Source organism: Equus przewalskii, chromosome 27 (assembly GCF_037783145.1).
Source record: "Equus przewalskii isolate Varuska chromosome 27, EquPr2, whole genome shotgun sequence".
In the NCBI taxonomy this organism is placed as follows: Eukaryota; Metazoa; Chordata; class Mammalia; order Perissodactyla; family Equidae; genus Equus; species Equus przewalskii.
The window spans coordinates 17,795,901-17,811,168 of NC_091857.1; positions in this window are offsets into that span (position 1 = coordinate 17,795,901).

Sequence of the window (15,268 nt, forward strand, 5' to 3'; positions counted from 1 at the left end):
TTACACTTATAATTAAAATTAAACTTTCATTTTTTTTCTTAGGGCCACTGACAGGAGCTGGAACAAAAATCTCAACATTTCCTGGGATTCCGATAGAAAAATCTGGCAACAGTAAGGCATTGTCAATATAAAGTAATAGCAGCACTATTAAAATGATAGAGTCTATGGCAGGAGTCAAACAAATGTTACCTAAGTTTGGAAAATATAAAATATATAATACACACACAAATATATGTTACCTGCTGGCAGCTGTGTGGTAGTAATTATCAAATTATAATCTTTTGCAGAGAAAATAAAGCAAGGGATGAGGCCGCAACCTGTTGCCTGAAAAAGGAAATTTTTTAGAGACACTTGTCACATTCTCCCTAGGTTCTTGAAAACCACTGAACACTCTTCGAGTAATTGTTTTGCTTTTTTTATTGTTGTTATTCTGCGAAGCAGATGGAAGTCACAGGCTGTGACCATAGCCCATTGCTCTTAAGCAAGATTCCTCAGGAACCTTTGTGTTTCTACCCAGAATGTAGATTATCTATTACAACAAACCAGGAATGCCTGGAATGTTTGCAAATTACCTATGAGAACTCTCTCTCCATCTAAAATTATTCTCACTTGCTTCTAATGTTTCCATACTAACAAAAATAAATCTGACACTGCATTGCTGCACATTAGTTGGGTTATAATTAAATATCTTGGCAAAGTTACAGTTCCCGTCTCAGTCAAGTTATTGTCAATATTCTTGTTTTCTTCTTGGGTAGTGAGCTCATGTATGGGTCATTACATTACTAAAAATAAGTAAACTAACCAATAATTAAGTAAAAAGGAACTACGTTTGGTTCAATAATGACAGTATGCCATGAACTAAAGACCATAATTCTCTTCTTTGTAGCTGAGGTCTATTCAAGGAAAAATGTGAAAACATTAAAAGTTAGTATGAACCATTTGAGTGGCTCTGCAATTTGGTATACTGGATCTTCTCCCCACTCATGGTTAACAGAATCTAAAAGAGCTCCCAGCCAGTATTCGCTAATTTTTAAAAAATGGCAAAAATTTAACTCTAACAAAATTCATTTTGGAAATCAAATCTCTTTTTTATTCTGTAGTTTCACTTACTAAAATGTTTTCAAAGACGGGAGACATTTCCTGAAGAAATGAAAGCAGTCACTTTTTTCAGAGTTATATTCTCCCTGAATATGTAAATACATTCAATTTAGTCAGGAGTTAAGTAGCAATGCATTTCAATAAATAAATAATTGAGACAACGAGATTTATAAATTGTTAATGTTAATTGAGTAAATTGACTAGCATTAATTGACTAAATTAAATATGAGCTTTTGAAAACAATAAGACTATACTTTCCCACATCCACTCCAGTCCTATAGGAGTATATTCATGGAATCTAATCAACTTTCATGTGTTACACTGAGTGGAGATTTCTGAAAATCTTATGTGTATGAAGGTTCTAATATGCGCAATTAAGAATGGAGAATGAGTATCCAGTTTGTGAATTTAAGGCACTATCATGAGAAAGTGAGAGAAACATGCTTCAGCTGGTTAGCAAGTAATTCCCTCACGATTTTTATTTAGCTGCTGATGTTACTAAACACTTTCTTCCTCAGAAAGCTGAAGCAATTGAGTCAAAATGAATTAAGCCCTGATTTCAATTGAGAAAGACTCACAAGTAAATCTCATGTGGCCTATTGCTTCTGACTTATAGGTGATAGACAAAAAGTTACCAGGCCTCCCACCTCAGATTATAAAAACAGAAGGGGAACACTATAAAGAAATTTTGATTCTTCATAGACTTGTACTGCTGTGGTACCCAGCTGACATGTTCTGAAGATGCTTTAAGACTTTATTAAAGGATGAATATCTGAAAATGGAGGCCAATGAATATTCAAATCATGTTCTAGAAAAGTCAGTAATACTTGTCAATTACCAGCTTATTTTTTTTTTTAGTTTTATTGAGGTATAATTTAAGTGTATATTGAGATATTGAAAGAGCACAATGTGATGATTTTATACACATATTCATTGTGAAAGGATTCCCCTCATTTAGTTAATCCATCACCACACATATTTACCTTTGGGTACACATGTGTGTAAGAACATTTAAGTTCTACTTTCTTAGCAAATTGTTACTACATAACAATACAGTGTTATCAACCATAGTTACCATGTTAGACATTAGATTATCAGAACATTTTTATCTTATAAGTGAAAACTTGTACCCTTTTTTCCAGGCTTTCTCTATTTTCCCCACCCCCAGTAGCCTGGCAACTACTTCTATCCCTCCATTCAGTCAACATCCCAGGAAAAATGGATAGGTTGTAGATGATGTTTCTTTCAGGAAAAAAGTCGAGATTTGGTTAATAGAGTAAGTGCCGTTATGATTGTTTACTGTACATTTATTAAGAAAAATAAAACAGAAGTCATTCATTTTATTTTTTGTGGAAACCTGGGCTTAAGTGTTCATTTAAATTAAACCCATGTGCGAAGACTGTGAAAGATTGGGATAAATGGTTTCATTTCAGCCTTATTTCTCCATCCATTGTCTCCACAGGAATGGACCATGTAGCAATGAGAAGCTATTTTGGTGGGTAAAGTACTGAGTTACATACTCATAATACCCTCTGCCTGTGTACACCACATCTGTTCTTCTGGAAAGAGCAATCCTTTCCAAAATCCTAGTGAGAACCACACAAATCTGAGCATACTTTATCCTACAGCAATCCCTGGACTGCTTAGAGAGTAGAGCATAACTTTTCCCCTGAATCGTATAGATCACTCATATTTTATGTTACCACAATTTTACTAGGAAGAAAGAAACTCCCTTGGGTGGCCTGGTTGACAGAGAATGGAAAAATAAAACAAATTCTAGAAATATACAAGGGATATTATACTTCACTTTGCCCTTTGTTTACTTGAAAGATTTTATAACTGTTTTTCTCATTACTTTTTCATAGTTCATTTATTTCTCTCTTCTATATGCTTCTCTTACAATGACCAGATATTTATATTTATCTCTAATCTAGCTGCCTATCTCCAGAATCTTTTTGAGAGAAAAAGAGAGACAGACAGACAGATGGACCGCCTGGAGGCAGGGTAAGAAGAGAAGAGAAAGCTTACTTACTTATTCATCTGTCAACCTCTTGTCTCAATCTTGATGGAACCATCACTGCCACAAGTTTTCTTTGCTGAATTTCATAGAGAATCAGTCTCTGCCCAAAACCACACACTGCCCGGAAATCCTCTTCTCCAGTTGGTTTTTTTTATTGTTTTTTGCCATGAATGTAAGGAAACACCCTTCTCTTTACCATGCCCTAAAAAATTGTCTCTTCTCATGAGTCAGCGAATGATAATTTCAGTTGCTAAGATTTAAATGCTATTTGATAGTTAAGTAACAAGTTCCTGGGTCCCTTTTATTTTATATTTGAGATAGTTGTCTGATGCGTAAGATGGTTAAATCGTTTCTTGAGAATGGCCTAGATATTGAGGTATCATGCTACAGTAGGCATCGATGTTAAGTCCATCGTTTTCCCTGAGGAACGAAGGATCCTCACACTGCAGATGGCAATGCAGACTTGACCAGCAAAGCCAGGTCTCCAAAGCTCCCTTCCTACCCCTCTCCTTAAGTCTTCCTTATTCCAGAAAACATATATTTTCATTCAAACAACTTTTGATTTACGTTTTCATCAGGAAGTCCTAACTCAGATATTGAGTAAAGACAAAGCACAATTATTCTTTTTTACCTATCTTTCCATCATGATCCCATGAACTTTAATAGTTTTTCTTCAGTCTTAAAAGGGTCTTCTCTACTTCCGCTGGTGCAGAACATGGATTTGTTACCATGCCCTAGACATTTTTTGAGTTATAACTTAGTAGTTATTGTGACCCCTGCATTGGTCTGAACACTTTCTGGAGAAGATTCTTTAGAACAATGTGATAAAAAGATCTCACTATTACCTTTCCTATAGATTTAATGAATTTACAATCTTTCTATGAAGAAATTAGAGTCTCATTGGCTATTGGGAAAAATATCTATTTAATGTTTTTGTGTAATGTTAAGGAATATTTAATATTTCTTTCACTTGCAAAATAACCCTTATGGTTATTTTAAAAACTCACATCATCAAGGGAAAGTCACAATTTGGTGCATGTCTCTATGCTGAACTACTCTTCTTGAAAACCATGTATCAGCCTTCTGGCACCTAGTTGGAGGGCTAGATTCATTTTTCTGATAGTCAAATAATAGCAGAATTGAATCTGCAGTTACAATATATCAGGATCTGGAAAAGGCAAGTACATTATACTCACACACGCACACACACACAAACACACACACATACTCCTCATAGGTTTTTGGAAAACCTTTCTTGGGGCCGGCCCCGTGGCCGAATGGTTAAGTTCATGCCCTCTGCTTCGGTGGCCCAGGGTTTCACCCATTGGAATCCTGGGCACGGACATGACAATGCTCATCAGGCCATGTTGAGGCAGCATCCCACACGCCACAACTACAAGGACCCACAACTATAATATACAACTATGTACTGGGGGGACTTGGGGAGAAAAAGCAAAAAAGAAAAAAACCTTTCTTTAGTCAATGAAATGAATAAGAAGCAGCATCCCACATAGATATCTCTGTTATTATTATTTCTGGCTAAATGAAAGTAAAACACAAACTAGAGAAAAATTCATAGAAAGAAAATATCTCCAAGTGTCTTTAATAATTGAAATATATATCTTACAGAACTAAAATTACTCTGTATTTGATTAGTGCAAATAAATATTATTCAGTAGAAATATTGATTAATGGTTTCTTGTTTATTTTCATTTCTAAATCATATTCTCTTTTGTACGAATAACATAAAGTCTCTGATTTAAAATAACTGTATATTTTTAGAAGAATTTTAACGTGGAAAAACAAGTTTTGAAATCTTTAAAGGTAATTTTTTAACTATGCTTTAAAATACAGCTTGTACATATTCTTCAATTTTTCATGTCTTTTTCTTAATTACAAATGTTCCTGAGATAAGGTTTCCACTCAATCCAAAGGGAAAAATAAAGAAAAAAACTTCAATAACAATGCCATTTTTGAATAAGTGAAGCATAAAAAAGTGGCTTAAGTGTGTTGTTCAGAATTTTTGTGCTTATAAAACTAAAAATAGCTTAGCTTAAGACTTCAAATATAACCTACTTTAGAAAGCCAAAATAAAATAAAGTGTGTTATTTACATTATTTTTTTTAGCAGAAGAGTAATTTTTGGACTTTTACTTATGTATTTGAATTTATAACCCTTAAAAAATGACTATTTAATGCACCTGAGTTGATTTTTCTGTTTTTTTTAGATCAATCTACTTTCTTGTAGTTTAGCACACATATATTGTTTTTCTTTTTCAAAACTCTTTAAAATATGGTTTATCATCCACTGCTAATTTGATAGGATGATTGTAAAATTCGTTTAGAAGTTATGCAAACCTATAAGTAACAAGTGGCTGATAATTACTGTCTTTCCCTTCAATTTGTTTTTCCTGCATTTTTTATCCACCCATGAATAGAGAGAGAGAACAGGAAAATGACAGAGATTTCTCCTCCAGTTCTTCTGTCCAACACAGAAATCAGAGTTCCATGGTTGCAAGTAGTAGTTTAGTGAAAGAGGAAAGAGCCCAGATAAAACGTCATTTAGAATGTTTCTTCTTTCTTCTATCCTTTTTAGAACGATTTCACATTAAATCAAAACAAAATACAACTCAACAAAAGCAAACTAAACTGAACTCAACAAAGCAAAACTAAAGCATACCCAACATACATAGTTCAAAAAAGAAAATTATGTTCCCACTATATATTCCAGTCAGTTATAATGTAAAGAAATGACTTGCAAGCTAATATATATGCTGCTATTTATTAATATTAAAATCTATATTTTTGGTAGAGCTGATATTTGTGAAACTCAGAATGCTACATAGGCATCATTTTGATACCCCAATTGTGATATCTGAAGGGCAGGTATTTTCCCCATCCTAATGATAAGAAAACAAAGGTGCAAAGCCAAGGTATTTTGTCCAAGTGACTAGGGAAATAATGCACAATTAGAAAGTCTGATCATAACTTGCTCCCTCTGTCTACTTCATTTAGATAAAATAATATTTACGAGTACCATTTATGGATTATGTGTTTTGTAATCAGCCCTGTGCCATGCACTTTACATGAACCATCTTATTAAACTCTCACAAAAATCATATGAAAGAATTATTGCTCTAATTGCCATTTTGCTGATGAGAAACTAAGCACTAAAGAGTGCAATATGTTACACATGGTCAATAGCAGCAGTAAGTGACAGAGTCAGACTCAAACTGGACTTTCTAATGTCAAAATCCTTCCACTTATTTAAGCTTCTTGATGGCTAGTATGCACTGAATTGTGTCTCCCCACTAAATTCGTATATTGAAGCCCTAATGCCTAAAGTGACTATATTTGGAGACAGGGCCTTTAAGGGGATAATTAAAGTTAAATGAGATCCTAACAGTGGGTCATAATAGGACTGATATCTTTATAAGAAGAAGACAAGACCCCTGGAGCATATGCGCACAGAGGGAAGGCCACATGAGGACACAATGAAAAGGCAGTCACACCAAAAACCCAACCCTTTCAGCACCTTGATTTTGGACTTCCAGCCTTCAGAACTGTGAGAAAATAAATTTTTGTTGTTTAAGCCCCCAGTCTGTTGTATTCTGTCAGGGCAGCCCGAGCAGACTAATACAGTGGCATCTGGTTCAGTGATGTGATGCCAGGCATTCTGATTTTGGTCCTCCCCAGGCTGTCTTTAAGATGCATGTTCTTATCAGAAAACAGTTGGCTTTGCAATCCCTGTTCCTTCTCCTCCTCTTTTTGTTTTTGTCTTTTATTATTGGAAGCTAAGGAAATACTTGAAAGTTGTTGGTGATTTGTGCTGTTGCAATGAGTTGGGAAGAAATTCTTTTATTTCTTGCTCGTTGAACCTGAAAGGACTTATGCTGTGAAAGACATGCTCTCCTTTGGTTATCTGTGTCTCTACGCTGTATGTTATATATCAAGTGTCTTCCCAACTGTTGGTCATGCCTCGCAGAGCAGTATTAGTAGCAGCAGATGTCACAAGAGACATATTGACAATGAAACAGACAGCCAGAATGTAATGGCTCAAACCAAAGAGAGAGTAGTGGCTAAATTGTTACTATTAATTTTGTGAATATTTCATGAGCCCACAATTTCAAGTAACGTTTACCTTTCTGTTCCTCTGCCCAGCCCTACATGTATATATCTGTGTGTGCCTGCCTTCACACACATGTGTGTTTGTGTGCACGAGCATTCTGGATTTACATCACTATCGTTAAATATTTCTTTGGGGTGCTGTGAGCGTGGAAACGTGGGCTTGATTTCTTTAGACCCTCAGAGGCCATTCTAAATTTTATATCTTTGAGCGGTTCATTGCACCGTCATAAGATTAATGTGAGGCAGTTCTCAGGATCCTTCTAGCGCAACTGACTCCGTGGATGCATATTATTTATGGATTTTATGTTACCTTCTTAAATGAGAAAGAGAGAAAGAACTTGAGAACTTGTAAACTAAAATCAATATAGATAATAACCTCTCACACTGAGAAGGCTGGGATGTCTCTGTTTATTTCATCAATGTTCTTGTGGATGCGACACACTTACTCCTCAGTAAATGATTTCATACTTTCTTTGTTTTTCTTCCCTCTTTCTCTTTTCCTACTCCACCGTATCTCATTTTCTTGCTCTGCTTTTCTATCTCCCACACAGAAAATCATGCTGGCCCTCCTATTATTACTTGACTAAATAAAGTCACTGAAACAGTCACAGGAGGAGGTAGGAACCCATTTATTTCACAGTGTGATAATGATAGCTCAATATTCAGAAGAGAGAAATAATGGTGTATATGGAATACACTTTTTTTCATGTGTGATCTTTATTTGAAAGATTTCATCCCAAATAGTGTTTTGCTTAGGGTTTTGTAAAATAGTATTAAATGAACTGATATCTAGAGAGATGTTTGTAAACATAAAAAAAAAAAAACTTACTACTCTTTTAGAGCAAAACTCAATATAATCGGCAATTTTAAGAGCCCATCCAAAAGGATTGGGTAACTGAATATATTTCCCAGCTTAACTGTGTCTGTGTTAGAGTGAGACTCTATTCTTAAGTAGAAGATGTATTTAACTACTATAAATGTTCCATATAAATTATGACTTTGCTTAAGATAAAATACAAAAGAGACCTTAATGCTTCTTCCTTTATGGCCTAAGCCATAAAGAACATAAGATTCATTCTGACAATTTTATTAGCCACATATTTTTCCTTCTATCAAACTAAATAGTCGTATTAAATCTGTACAGAATCTAAATGTTTTTTATATTTATTTACTCAGACTTTTCTGCATCCTTTTAAATTCCTCAGATATCTCCTCCATGTAAGAATCAGAGAAATTCCACTTTCAGAAAATATTGGAGATTTGTGATTTAACTAATTTGCGCTTTCTAATGGTTGTGGATTGTGGGTAGTGACTAGTGGCAATTGTGATCTATCATACTAAGCAACTCTACCTCAAGACCAATGATGTATGTTATCCCAGCCCACTTGGTAGCTAAGTTCTAAACATGTTGCTAATTATACTGATGAATTAGAGAATGGAAACTTCTCCCCCATATTTGTATCTCCATTTATGGTAATAATATTGAATGTCTCTTAATAAGAATGTAAATTCTATTTTACAGTCATGTTCAACATACAGTATATAATACAACTCAATTCATCAATTAGGACAAAGAAATTACCAAATAGTATTCCATACTATGTAGAAGAAAATAATCGTTGCATTCTTGAATTTTCCACCTTTGCAACTATTAGTATTAGTACAGGATGTTTAACCACCTGCGATCCATTAATTGGACAGATACTATACAACATGCTGTGCTTTATTGATTCTGCTTATATCAAAGAAAACTACAATATGAGCATCACTTCAAAATTTTATGAATGCAGAGATGATCTTCAGTTTCTTCAAAATAATGCTGGTTACATCTTTATGAGCGAGTTAAACACTAAACCAGAGGATACAAAATCCCTACCTGTTGTCTTTTCCCTTAACTGTAATTCAGATTTAATTTCCGAATTTCATTTTCACTATCACTAGAGGAGAGTTTTATTTGCATTATTGTTACCATGAATCTCAGATTAAGTTAATTATGTTTATGATTCCATTTTTTCATATGCCTTTAGTTAAATATATACTATTTTAATAGGCATCACCATATATTTATTTTGGTTATTTTTCCACTATTATGTGTAAAAATAATAATTTCCATCTGTGGGATAAAACACAATGTGAGACTAAGAATAATTTTAGGCTAAATATGAGATACATGTCTTTAATTATACTTTATAGCTATCTTATGAAAGCCCTTTGAATATTTGTCACTACTTCTTATACCTGAAGTTGTCCCATTGTCTTGAATCAAAAGGTTATGGTTTGGATAAGCAGCGGGTAAAAATTTGTGCTCCTATTTCTTGCTAGTAATAGCGGCAGATAGTTTATTGTTCTTTTTGAAATTGGAAGGACTCAAATTCTTTCCCAGTGCAACCTATCAATATGTAATATATCAAGAACTTTCTTATCTTACTCCTGCTTTAGGGATAAAACATGGCTTTCTTATGTTCATTAAGAACTTTAATTTGAGGCAGAAAGAAAAAATTCTCTAATATATATCTCAGGTGACTAACAAAAGAATTGGAGCACTACTAATAATCAAATTACTCATTAAACACCATTTCATTAATTTTTTTTCCTTACACTACCAGCTGATAAAGTGAGGGATAAAGGGGCTGGCCCTGTGGCCGGGTGGTTAAGTTTGTGTGCTCCACTTCAGCAGCCCAGGATTTCGCCGTTTCAGATCCTGGGTGCAGACATGGCACCGCTCATCAGGCCATGTTGAGGCGGCATCCCACATGCCACAACTAGAATGACCCACAACTAAAATATACAACTATGTATGTACTGGGGGGACTTGGGGAGAAAAAGCAGGAAAAAGAAAAAGATTGGCAACAGTTGTTAGCTCAGGTGCCAATCTTAGAAAAAAAATGAGGGATAAAAATTGACATGCAAAAAGAGAATTTTACATGGCAATAATGTCAAGTTGATCAATGAGAAATGAAGGGCATGGGAAAAATTGCAAGGACCAAGAAAAATGTTACATGATTGTAAATGATCAAAATCAATTAACGTAAGGAGGCTATTGTTTCCTGTGACATAATGGAAAGACTTGAAGAGAAAAGGTAAAAATTACAAGAAATAAAAAACACGTGAAAGACAATGTCTACAGGCTTAGCTTCGTAGAGTGACTTATCAGGTGTGCTAATCATCGAGTTGTCTCAACTTCAAGCTGTCATTCTTACCGTTTTTCGTGCTGAAGCTGGGACTTTGCAATGGGCATTTCCAGGCTACTTTGCCTGTACCCTTCCCACTGGCTTCTGCCAAGAAGGAACACTGGTGGAAGACTGAAGGATAGAGGAGGACAAGAGTTATTCTTTCCTGTTTAAGGGCTTCCAGTATTCCAGAACCATGGCTCTTGAGCTTCACTTCAACAGCCCTTCTTCACTCCACTTCCTTTCCATAATAGCAGCTGAGTCCAGTTTGCAGCTTTGCCAACACTTGCAGAACCATCCTTCTTTAGTCCCCTCAGAGACACCAGCACCTGCTGACCCAGCAGCTTCCCCTTCTCAGAGGTCTGGGTCTCAGCTCCCTGGAGCCCCAGCCCTCCATCCTTCAGTGAGAACTGGGACAGAATAGGCTCCCTGAGGTCGCCACGTCTGTAATACCTCAGTCTCTCACCTTTCAGTCACCTAGTTAGCAACTGTATACTTAGGAAAATGAATCTTTTCATTTTTTTATTGAGGTATATTAGGCAATTAAGAATTATATACTTTTTTAGATGTACAATTTGATGATTCTACATACATATGCATGAAATAATCACCAAATTCAAACAATTTAGCATATCCGTCTCTTCAGATAGTTACCACTTGTGTGTGTACGTGATGAGAATACTTAAGATCTAACTTCTTAGTAAATTTCAAGTATACAAGGAAGTATTGTTAACTCTAGTTAGACTGTTGTACCTCAGATCTCCAGTACATGTTCATGTTGCATAACTGAAACTTTGGACCTTTGAACCATCTCCCCATTTCCCCCACCCTTCCAGCCCCTAGCAATCACCATTCTGCTTTTTGTTTCTATGAGTTCACTAGTTTAAATTCCCCATATAAGTGAGATCATGAAGCGTTTGTCTTTCTGCATCTGGCTTATTTCACTTAGCATAACGTCCTCCAGGTTCAATATCCTGCTGTTTGCAACAGCATAGATGAAACTGAAACAAGAATATTTTACTTTATTCTGTTCAAAAACTAGTTTTATTTTTTTGTCTCCTGACTGGACCCTGACTCATACAAATGCAGAAATAAAAAATCTTGTGTTTGAATTTATTACTTTTGAGCATTACTTTTCTTTTTTTTTTTTTTTTTGATAACTTGGAAATGCAATGTTCAGTTTTCAGATTGAAGATCTTTCCCTAAACTCCATCATATCTTACTTTTATCTCTGAGTTCCTTACCAGGTTAACTTCTACGTGTCTTTCAGAAACTAACTCAGATGTTGACCCTTTTCTGACATCTTCCATAACCCCGTAAATGGCTCCACATCCACCTGCCCTGAGATGCAGTGAACACTTATTGTATTAATTATCATGCTGCTCAGAGTTCCCCATTTACTTGTCTTTCTCATCTACCACCCAATAAGCTCCTTGAAGAACTGGACCAACTTTATTCATTGGAACTTGAGTGTATGTTAGTATTACTGCCACATACTAGGTGCTCAATAAATAAGTATTGCATGAATAAATAAATGAATCTTTCAGAGATGGATTATGTTTTTCAGAATATGGTTGCCAAGTGTAACAAATAAAAATATGCCTTCCAGTTAAATTTGAGTTTCAGTAAAACAATGAATAATTTATGTAGTATAAAGATGTCTCCACTATTACAATGCTAAAATAATATACATCATTTATCTCAAATTCGAATTTAACTGGGTGTCCTATATTTTTCTGGCATCCATAGTCTGAATGAAATATTTCTATTTCAAGACTATTTATTAAATGAATTCTGGGGAACAAAATCTTATGCTTCATATAGAATAGTGTTTTTCCCTGTAATTCTTAGTTTGAATATTCAGACATGATTCTTCTCAGGGCAAGGTAAATGTAAAGATCTGTAATGTTGGTCCATTTAATCATACAATGAGTTGTTAATTGAATGGACAAAAGTGATTGTCAGATGTGTTTTAGAATAGTACATACATATTGAAATAGCATGTGTACATACAGATGTATGCATTTACATTTATGCCAGCTATTGAAATTATAAGACTGTTTATTTGGTGTCATTTGATGGATGGAGTGTACCAATTGCCACAATAGGTTGATCTGATGCCCAAGATTCAAGATTAATGTTTTTCTAGTCACAGTGGAACATACTTCATCTCCCAGCAGGACATGTCTGGATGTCTATTGACAAGACCTGTGGCATGACTCGCCCAGGCAAATACCAGCCTGGAGGTCATCCTTTGAAAATTATACTGTTCCAGGCAGATCCAATAATGTCAATCCATCCTGGATAAGTCATCAGGTTCCTAATACGTTGTGGGCCTGGAATATAAGAGTCTAAAGCACAGTTTTGACAGCTAATAATTGTTTAATAAATGATGGCTTCTTTTCCCAGTATATCTGAATCCATTTCATGAAAATGAAAAGATTATTTCAGAGAAGCTTCTGGGCCCTGGAAGGCCAATATTTTTGAATTACGTTCTCTACAATTGACCTCACATTCAGGATAGTTTTGATGGTTTAATGGAATGATGAATCACAGTTTTCCTGAAAAATTCAGCTACCTGGAACCCTTAAGATACATTCTGGAAACTTTTGGTACGTAAGTATTTTTTAGTAAACTTATTTAAATTAGGAACTGGAATAGTCCATAAATAAAGAATGCCTTATGTTGTTTACAATTTTAAGACTTGTTATTATGATCATCAATGCTGAAGTAGTCTAACTTCAATTTTTGTGATCTGAGAACCTGAAAGAATGGAGTTACCATTGAGTGAGGTAGATGGGAAAAGGTGGAGATGGAGCAGATTTTGACAGGAGTTGGGGTGAGAAGGAGATTAGGAATTTAGTTCTGAACATTTTACCTTTGACATATCTATTAGACATCCTAAAGGAGAAATCAAATAGCTGAAAAACTAGGCTGGAATTCATAAGAAAAATAGGACTAGATTTACATTTGGGAATCGCCTCTATATAAATGTTATTGAAATCCATAAGACTTGATGAAATCCCCAAGGGAAATAGGTAGATAAAAAAGATGATGGCATCTAGGACTGAGCCTTGAGTCACTCACTCAAATGGTTTTTTTCCAGCTTTATTGAGGAGTAATTGACAAAAATAATTGTATATATTTAAAGTGTACAACGTGGTGATTTGATATACGTATACATTGCGAAATGATTACTGAGATCAAGATAATTACATCTATCACTTCACATCACTAACGCTGTATTTTTTTTTTTTGTCACTTACTCAAGCTTAAATGTAGGGGAGAAGAAGAGAAAGCAGTAAATGTGACTGAGAAACAGTCAAATTGAGATAATAAGAAAAGAAAATGTGGTATTCTAGAATCTAAGAGACTAGTCTAATTATGAGAAAAGCATCGGACATACCTAATTTGACAGACATACACACAACATCTAACAAAATATGCCTCAAAAATCTTAAGGTCATGAAAAACAAGGAGAGACTGAAAAACTGTCACAGATCAGAGGAGGCTAATGGGACAATACAACCAAATGCAATGTAGTGTCCTGGACCGGATCCTGAAACAGGTAAAGGACAATAATGGAAAAACTGGTGAAATCTGAATAAATTCTAGGGTTAGTCTAAAAAATACTTCCTAAATATACATATTTGAATACTAGAATAATACAGTAAGTTGTTGATCTGTCAGTTCTTGGATTGTTGGGGTAACTACATTGGCTTCAACTAATTATAAGAGTATTGACATGGGGCATGGCTGTACTATTTGGCAAACATCAAATGAATAGTACACCAAGTACACCAAATTTTTTCTCAATGGCTTGGAACAAAGGTCTTTGTTTGAGTTTGAACTTTAGTAGTCATTTGTAGAAACACAAACGTATCCCATGGCTCTCACTGTCAAACCAGATGTGCCTTACTTTCTCTCTGTATTTTTAATTAGTTTTGATTGCCCTAAAGTGATCATAGAAGCACTGAAAATGTAAATATTACACTGGTTTTCAATTTTACATCTAATTACACCTCAAGTGATTTTTTTCATTTATGTATTGTACCGAGAGCTCCGAGTGATTAAAAGACGTCTCCTGATTACATGTAGAAAAACTATGAATTGCCTACATCCTCATTTAGCAATGTAACTATCCTTTCTAATAGTTTTAGAAATCATAGATATTTAAGGGTTTCCCATATTACAACCATATTCTTCGCACTTGTACTTACAGTGACACTATATATATGAATGAAAATGAAAAGTGTTTATCTGTGTTTGTATGTTTAAATCTTTATTAAAAAATGTTTTTTGGTTCAGGTTAGCATAATATGTGAAATGCTCCAGTGCACTTTTTCGCTTTATTCATCTGCGGATTTATTGTTTTATGATAGGATTCTATTAAATAGTTATAAATCTTTTCCCTTTGACTTGGATGTGGTTGACTGCTCTTTGCCAATCACACGTCCAGAGCTAGCAGTCAGGTTCAAAGGAGCAGTCAAGAGGCAACAGATTCAAATATATGTAGGTTCAACCAGTGTTTACTAATAACTCCTTCTGAGACCTGACAAAAGGCATTTGCTCTGTCTTTAAAACACACACACACACACACACACAACACAAATTCTCCTATGCAAATTGCTGCATTCACATGCACTGGATAAAATAACTTCAGAAAATAAATTTTTTCCCTCTACTCAATACAAATTTTGAAGAGCATTTGCATTTGAAAATATGAAAGTAATAACTGTTTTAAAAGAGATTACGGAGGCCTTCTGGAGACTGAAACTATTCTGTTGTAAAGTAAAAAGGAACAGAATAAATAAGGCTGAGAAATTTTGTTTTGTTTTGTTTTCAGAACTCTG